The following is a 9,382-nucleotide window of genomic DNA, read 5'->3' on the forward strand; positions in this document are numbered from 1 at the left end:
GCCACTGAACATAGGGAGGAATGGGTGCATGCTCTTGGTCTTATAGAAGTGTCACCTCCGAAGATGACTATAGAATTGGCTAGACTAAGGGGTTCTTAGGTGTGTTAGAGGGAAACAGCCTCAAAAGGTTTGGACATGATAGGCATCAGATGGCCTACTAATTAAAGTTTCCTTGCTTTTCAACCCATCTCCATTCCTCTCTTTAAGCTTTTAGAATAGATGCAGAGGCAAAAATAAGAGAGGGGCTCATTACCTTGGAGTGGGAGGCTAGCTGTTACGTCAACTATAATACCATGTGACCACGGTATAAGGTGGGAAGCCAGAGGGCTTGGCAGCACTTGCATTAATAGGGCCTAAAGGGCTTGGGTCTAGGATCATGCCTAAGCCTAGGCATTTATGACGTGGTGCATAAAGAGTCCTAGAGAGGGCTATAAAGAGAGGAGTATGTGGCACCAAAGCTGTAGGCCAAGTGGCAAGTGCTGCGCAAGGGGGAGGATTCTGGAAGGAGAGCTCCACATGGAAAGTAGATGAAAAAAGGAACTGAAGGGAGCTCATGGAATCCGTGGTTGGGAAGTAATTGAAGAAGAAGCCCTCTATGTCTGAGGTCCCATTACATTGGTATCAAAGCAAGGGATTCGTAATCAGTGGAGGAGTTCTTTCAAGGGATTTTCATGCATAGTGACAGGAGGAGGAAAGTGATTTCAGAATTGTAGAGTCATGTGAGTGAGTTTTAGATAAATTGCAATGGCGCAGCAGAGCAATTTGGAGAACCAAGGCACCGCAAGTTGAAGGGCTCGCAAGTGAGATGACCTTTGGCAATACAATCCTGAGCGATGGCACAGCAACCAGCTTGAGCCCATAGGATCTTAAAAGCGTAGCTAGGGGCCTAAGAAATTTTGAGTTCAAAATCGGGTGAAGCAATTAGTAGCTCACAGCTCTTAACCATTGCCCGAATGTCCATTGCAGCAGATTTGCTACCAATTTCCAATGCAAGAAGAAAGAAGAACTTATAAATGGGTTGCCACAGTCAGAGACGCAATCCATGAAGTAGTTGCCAGGACTGCAAGGAAGTACAGTAGCGCAGTGATCAGCATGGAGAGAAAACAAGCACTGGCATGCATTTTGTGAGAGTGGCTCGTTTCACCAAAGACTCTCTATTTTTCAGCCATGATTGAATCAAAGGCGTTGAAAGAAAAGCAAGAAGATAATCGTAGAGATTGGGTGAAGGAAATCCTAGTAGCATAGAGCCAGACGACGGTCGCAGGTTCTTTGCAGCACAGACGACGATCGCGGGTTCGTTGAGTGCCAGGGAAGAAATTACTACAAAAGCCACGTCATCTAAGGTCTTTTGACCTTTTTTTTAAAAAAAAGCCACATTATCCCTCTACACCCTCTCTGCATTCTTAGCTTTCCAAGGTCCCAATGTGTCCTAATCCTTTTTAGCCTCACCAAATTCAAAGAAGAGGATCGAAGATTAAAGATCAAAGTGAGGACTTTGAGATAGAAGAAAGCGGAAGAGGCTGAAATTTAAAGAAGGTTTTGGGGATCGAGTTCAAGGAAAGTGAAGGCGAGATCAACAATCAAAGAAAAGTGCATTGACTTCGAAGACAAATCCAAAACCTTGAACAAATATCAGGGAAGTGGGCGCTACATTTTTTCTCTCTGCTATAAAGCATTTCACTTTATAATTTCTCAAAAATTTACATCTTTGAAATGACAACTCCAGAAAGGGGGGATGATATGATAAGGGAGGCCCATGAAAGGACTAGAAAGGGAAAAGCAATAGTTGGAGAGGAAACACATGAGGAGGTACAGATAGAAACTCAAGAGGATAATATGGAAATGAAGGATATTGATTATGGTGATTATGGAATTCTGTATATGGAATTCACTAAACTTGAAACTCGAACGCAAAATATAGAAACACAATTAGGGGTTATCATTGAAACACTAAAAACCCTAGCTGAAGCTATAACTAAGAAAGACGATTCTCAATCAGTATCTATTAGTGAAAAATCACCGATTCCTCCTAATCAAGTTGAGAGGTCTACCTCTCGACTTAGAGAAACCTTGAACATCCTTAAGGACTTAAAATCGCCAATTTTCAATGGGGAAGAAAAGGAGCATAATAAAGATTTGATTAATATGTTTTTGCAAAAGTTGCAAGACTCCCACTGACTCAGGAATATACCTCCTAAAAATCAAGTCGTGGAAGCAAGTCTTTCCCTTGGAAATAAAGCCTATAAATGGTGGATGAGCCTCAGGGAGAGGGATAGAATTCCTAGGTATTAGACTGAGTTTGAACAAGCCTTCCTAAAAGAGTTTTTACTGGAAAATGAATTAGAAAGAGCGTGGGAGGCTTGGGACAATTGCACTATGGGTAAAAACACTCTAATCCAGTACATAGCGAATTATAGGGAGGCAATAGTCCTTAAGTTAAAACTTGAAGGAAATTGATGAATTCCAAAAGATAAGGGGTTTCCTGAGAGGTCTCAAAGACACTTATAAGGTTGAGGTGAAAAGAAATTCTCCAAAAACCTTTGAGGAAGCCATTAAGTATGCCCAAATATATGATGATACAACGGGGGGATTCAGAGTTGGAACTTCGAAGCAAATAGGTTTTGTTCCAAAGTTCAATAAATTTCCCAATTTGAAAAGGAAGGGATACTTTAAGAAGGAGGTTCCTCAGGCACCACCTAAGAAACCTCAAACACAAAATTATCCTCTCTTGAAGAAAGAGGATTATGAAAGGGCTAGGCAAGAAAATATTTGCTTCAAATGTTTGGGCAAAGATCATGCTACCTGGAATCTTCCTGGAATGCCCTAAAAATAAGCTAGTGGGAGCTAAAGCCTCAAATAGACCTCCACAAAGACAAGTGCATGCGGTGCAAGTGTTGTCGCTTAATGGTACTGAAAAGTACACTGAGGTAGAGGTCTATCATGAGGATAGCCCCCACATGTGTTGTCTATCATCGGCAATGTGGAAGCCCACCTTTGGTCCTCATGATTTAATTAGGATGCATGGAAAAAATAAGGGGCAAAGAAAAAGAGTGATGGTCGATGATAGTGCAACACATAATTTCTTGAACTACTCGTTAATTAAGAAATTAAAATTGCCTGAGAGTCCTAGTGCCCATAAATATGTGGTCTCTTTGGCAAAGGGCAGTGATAAAAAAGTTTGGGACACCATGATATATGGTGTAGAGGTGGATATTCAAGGCTATCAGGATGCCTTGGATTTCCAAATCATGCATCTAGACTGAACAAATGTAGTGCTTGGTCGAGAATGGCTGTATAGTCTTGGGCATAGCTTACAGAGGAGTTATCTTAATAACTCCATTATGTTTAAAAAAGAGGTTAGAGTCTTCCACATTCAAGGAGAACATGATGTGCCTAACTCTCCTCTTATTTGTTCGATGGAATTGGAACGATTACTACACCAAGACGAATGCGAGATATATCTTTGTGAACTTACTTTTATTGGTGATTTTATGTCTTCTGCATTGGAAAGAAGTAATGTTGTTTTTGATAATGTTAAAAAGTATAAATCTTCTTTCAATGATTTAATGTTTGAATTAAAAGATGTTTTTCCATCTGATTTACCTGATGTTTTACCTCTTGAGAGAGAAGTAGATCATAAAATATATTTAACTCCTAGATCTACCCTTGTTTGTAAACCCCCGTATAGGCTTAGTCAAATGGAGGAACATGAGGTTGAAAGACAGTTAACGGAATATCTTAGGAAGGGCCAAATCCAAATAAGTAGCTCGCCTTGGTCTACACCAGTTTTACTGCTGGTAAAGAAAAACGATGGTACTATGCGTTTATGCATAGATTACCAAGCACTAATTAAAATCACCATAAAAAATAAGTATCCTATGCCTCGCATTGATGAGCTCTTTGATCAATTGCAAGGGGCAAAATACTTTACTAAAATTGATTTAAGATCAGGATATCACCAAGTACGAATTAGGGAAAAGGATGTCCCTAAGACATCATTTCGTACTAGGTATGGGCATTATCAATTTAAAGTAATGCCATTTGGGTTAACAAATGCTCTAGCAACTTTCATGACACTTATGAACAGTGTCTTAAGGCCATATCTAGGAGAATTTGCTGTAGTATTCCTAGACAATATCCCTATTTATAGTAAAACCAAGAAAAAGCATTTGGAACATTTGCGAAAAGTGTTCCATTTGCTTAGAGATAATTCACTCTTTGCTAAAGAATCCAAATGTGAATTCCTTGCAAAAGAAGTGAAATACTTGGGATATATAATATCCCAAGAAGGGTACATATGGACCCTGACAAAGTAAGGGCCATATTGGAATGGCCACATCCTACAAATCTAGAAGAATTATAGATATTCTTAGGTTTGTCATGATTCTATAGAAGATTCATCCAAGATTATGCTAGAATTGCTGTTCTGATGACAAACCAGCTTAAGGGGAAGGGAAGCACCTTCATATGGGATGAACCTCAAAAGAGAAGTTTTGAAAAATTAAAGGTAGCTATAGCAATAGCTCCTATCTTAAAAGTAGTGGATGCTAATGAACCATTTGTGGTTGAGACAGATGCTAGTGATTTTGCTATTGGGGCAGTACTTATAGAAAAAGACCATCAACTAGTGGCTTTTGAAAGCAAAAATTTAGATCGTGCCCAATGGAATTACTCGGCATATGAGAAGAAACTATATGCTATAGTCTATGCTTTAAAAAAGTGGAGGCACTATTTATATGATGCAAAATTTGAGATCATCTTTGATCAAGAGAGCATTAAGTGGATTTGTAATCATCTAGAGCTTAAAGGTAGAAAAGCTAGATGGACTGAGTTAATGCAAGAATTTGATATACAATTGACATATAGGAAAGGGAAGTTCAATGTGGTAGCAGACTCTCTTAACCAAATGCCAATGGTTAATGAATTGAGTTTTACTCAATTTCAGAATGATTTCCTAGAGTCCTTAAAGGGAAAATGTGAGTTTGATCCTCACTTCTCTGAAATATGGAAAGCAATTAAAAATAGGGATCCAACTAATCGAGAGGCTTTCACTAAGGAGTCGCATGGAAATGGCGACACACCACAGGTTGGTGATAAATGACTCAAGCGAAAAAAATATACTATTGAAGATGGCTACTTGCTCTACAAGAGTAGAGTATGTGTCCCAGAAGATAATGACATTAGGTGCCAAATCCTTTTTGAATGTCATGATAGTCCAAGTGCTGGACACCCGGGAATTCAGAATACAAGCCCCAATGATAGTGGGACTTGAAAAAGAGAAGGTTCAAGCAGCCAAAGACTTTCTTGAGGATATGAATCAAATGCTTAAGTTAGCTAAAGATTGCATAAGAAGAGCTCAGGATAGAGCACAAAGTTATGCAAACCCCCACTGTAGAAAGTTGGAGTTTGAAGTAGATGAGAAAGTCTACCTTAAGGTACCTGAATCTTCAGAATCTCTAAAGAGAGGTAAATGTTCGAAGTTGTCTCCTAGGTATTGTGGACCATTCACAATACTTAAGAGTATCAGAGAACTTGCTTACAAATTCGCCTTACCTGAAGGATGTAGAGTACATCCAGTTTTTCATGTTAGTAGGCTAAAAAGAAAATTAGGAGATGATGATAATCTCATTGGAAATGAAGTCCTAGTTGAACTCATTGAACCTTCATCTTTACCACATGAACTAGAAAAAATTTTAGATAGACAAGAAAAAAGAACGTGACATACCATATGGCAAGAATGTCTAGTGAGTGTCTGGTTAAATGGAAAGATAGATATGAGGAGATTTCAACATGGGAAAGGGTAAGTAGTCTCCAGAGCAGGTTTCCCAATTTTGTTTTCAAGGACGTAAACATTTCTTAAGGGGAAGGGAATGTTATGTCAACTATAATACTGTGTGACCATGGTATAAGGTGGGAAGCTAGACAGCTTCGCAAAACTTGCATTAATAGGGCCTAAAGGGCTTGGGTCTAGGATCATGCCTAGGCCTAGGCATTTATGATGTGGTGCATAAAGAGTCCTAGAGAGGGCTATAAAGAGAGGAGTATGTGTCACCAAAGCTGGAGGCCAAGTGGCAAGTGCTGAGCAAGGGGGAGGATTTTGGAAGGAGAGCTCCACATGGAGACGATTACCAAAAAGTGAGCAGAGAAAAGCGAGTAGCCCCAAATAAATGAGCAATATTAAATAAGTTTCAAGCGAGCGAGAACCTCATCCAGCATCTTATTCCTCTTAATATCATTGGAACAATTGATGTGATCATAAGCAAATTAAACATATTCCAACAATGAAGGCATGCCTGAAACTCACAATTAACTTCTCTTTCATCCCCATACTATCACATTTGAGTCATTGTGGAGAGGTAGAGACACAACAGTACATAAAACTTGCAATAAAAAAAGCAAATACTACTCAGATTGAACATCCACACAACAAGATAATGATAGATCACAAGGTAGAATATATGACTGAAAATATGTAAACATGATCATGTGCTACATATACATATCATGTCTTTTATGCTTGCACAAGATCATCCATACATTCGATCCAAAAACATGGAAACAGATTTATGTCAAAAAGAAAAAAAACACATTTTCATCATAAGGATTAATTTTTCTTAGTGAAAATACCTATGTAATCTGGACAATACCATGCTTTAAAAAACCTAGGGATCCAAAAAAGGATTTTAGCCCTCCATACTTCTATTATGACCAATGTCTGAATGATAGTTCTATCAGAACTAGAAATGAATGCATCTAACCACTATGTTGAGTGCTCATCCAGTATCCTGTAGACTATTATGTTAAACTCAATACATGACCACAAACTCAAGCATAAGAGGAGAATGATTCAAGTGAAATAATTGGCAAAGACACTATGTAACTAGTATCCTATTGCATCTAATGGAAAATATGCACCAGGTGTTAACAAGCTTCTATTTCCACCCCTATAGGCAAACTCGTATCCTGTAGTATGAAAAACTTTAAGGAAAACATTGCACTTAATGCATCAATTAAGCCAGTGACTACTCATCATGCACAATTAAACAATCATCAAGGAAAGTCTAGTCAAGCAAGTTGAAGCAAAAAACCAAATATCTATTCGGATCTATGCCGTGGTGTATCCGCCAACCATGAGTAGCAAAAGAACCTATGAAAAAAGCAAAATAGGGATTATGCCACTCTACCATGATCACTCCCATGCTACAAATAAGGGAATACATAGTCGTTTTAGGGTACTTTTAGGGTTCATTCCCAACCACTAAAAAGAGAGCCAATGCTATCTATTTGTATTCATAAAATATTTATGAACATTATCATGTTCAATATAAGGATAGGAGCCAACTCAATGGGTAGTCTTAAACAAATATAAATACTATTCGAATTTTAACCTTATTCAAAAGCTTTTTTTTAAACACAAAGTAAAACTTGATTATACATATAGATGGGAATTAGATCACCATTGTAAGTATGTATTTAGTAATTAAGTTGAAAATATTCCCTTAGAAAAATAGCTCAATCAACATAGTACCCATATTATATATCCAAAATTTACAAGATCTCATTTATACCATTAGATTGTTTTCATCACTTGTCATAAGTACTAACCTCAATTGGCATTATGTATTTGGGTCAAAATAGTTTTTAGTATAGGATATAATGGAGCAATACATTTATGTAATATCTAGTGATCACAGTTTCTAATATAGGATAAAATGGAGCATAGAGTAATGTTGTCATTCAAAAATGATAATATACCTTCTTTGACCGTATACAAATATCATGCATTCATGACAAAAAAAGTTAGTCATAAACTGCAATATAATGTGCCCATAATGTATGTACATTAAATCTTCACATGTTAGAATGTGAGAAAGGGAATAATTTAACTATGAAATTAGGGATCAATGTAGAAAATGGTCTTCTATGCACACATATATGCTAAGGGTCCATCTAATGCAATATTGGAAATTGATGTGAGTATAAGTGAATGCATCCATCGGTGATGTATATGAGTGTATGATCCATTTGTGATGTATATTGTTGTACTAATCCATGGTGCTTTACAGCTTGAGTTGTTTGTAGTGCAATTAATCACAACAATGTTGTATTTTTCAAAAGAAAAATTCCATAAAAATTTCATGCTGCAAAAGACACACAAAAAAATGGCATTTGTAGCATTAATCCAAGCATTTCCTGCAAGCAATCTCCGTCCCTCCCTTTCTTGCTTATTCTTTCAGCCACCTCCACCCTCTTGTTGCCCTTCAAGACTGCCTCTTGCCTCCTCGCCTCGTTGCTTCCTCACCTCCTCACCTCCTTGCTTCTTTGCCTTCTCACCTCCTTGCATCATGCTTGTTGCTGGCAATTCCAAGGCTGTCCTTCCCCTCATTGGCCAGCTCCTCTACGCCTCACATCATCCTTCCCCTCATTTTGGTGTCTCCAATGAATAGATTGGGGGTCTTGTTTTTGGAGGGGGGAAGCATAAGAATGGCAACACGTTAATGCGCTCTCATTTTTTGTGCTTTTGCCACCCAAAAACAAGACCTGCAAAGCCCTTGCTTAAGCTTGAATGAGCCTCTTGATTTTGGGCATGTTAAGCCATTTTTGACCATTATACCCCCAAAATCAAGAGACTCATTCAAGCTTAAGCAAGGAATTTCCAAGCATTGCAAGTCCAGTAAATGAAAGCAGTCAGATTAGGAATTGGCAAACCCGATTTGGGAATGGTCAGAAATACTTTGTCTTTGAATAATGCCTTGGATCATGGGATGGGGTCCCATGAACCTGCTACCTGTGATGACGAATGGTTCTACCCTTGACTAAAGGTGACGTATGTGTAGTAGTAAAAGGGTAGCCCTCATGGAATCTCTAAGGGGTCTTGATTTTGGCCATGATTTGCACATTCTAGCACTTGAGCCATACATCAATTTCCAACACTTAAGGCATATAGTGGCTTTGCCCACGCGATGTTTCTAGCTCCAATCCAAGCATCAAGCAATCTCATATTCTGTATCCAGAGACATCATGAGGGGCAGAGCCTCTTTTTGGTAGTCTCACTAGCAATATGTATTGAAAAAAAAATGTATTCAATTATTATATTCTTCCTTGCTATATGAATGCTCTTAATGCATCCAAATTGTAGAACTACTTCAATACTACTTCTTAGTTATATTGTATAATAACCTCCATATGTATGCTCGTGAGACAACAAAAAAGAGGCCTGGCAACCCAAAAATGATAGCGCATTGATGTGCTACCATTTTTGGGCCACTAGGCCTCTTATTTAATGTCTCCTGAACATAAGAACAAGCACTTGTGTTCCTTACCTTTCTTTCCAATGGGGGTCTTGATTTTGGGGGTGTATGCCAAAAATTGATAAACAACA

Source organism: Dipteris shenzhenensis, chromosome 6 (genome assembly GCF_047967505.1).
Source record: "Dipteris shenzhenensis isolate YYH24624 ecotype China chromosome 6, Dip_SZ_1.0, whole genome shotgun sequence".
Lineage (NCBI taxonomy): Eukaryota > Viridiplantae > Streptophyta > Polypodiopsida > Gleicheniales > Dipteridaceae > Dipteris > Dipteris shenzhenensis.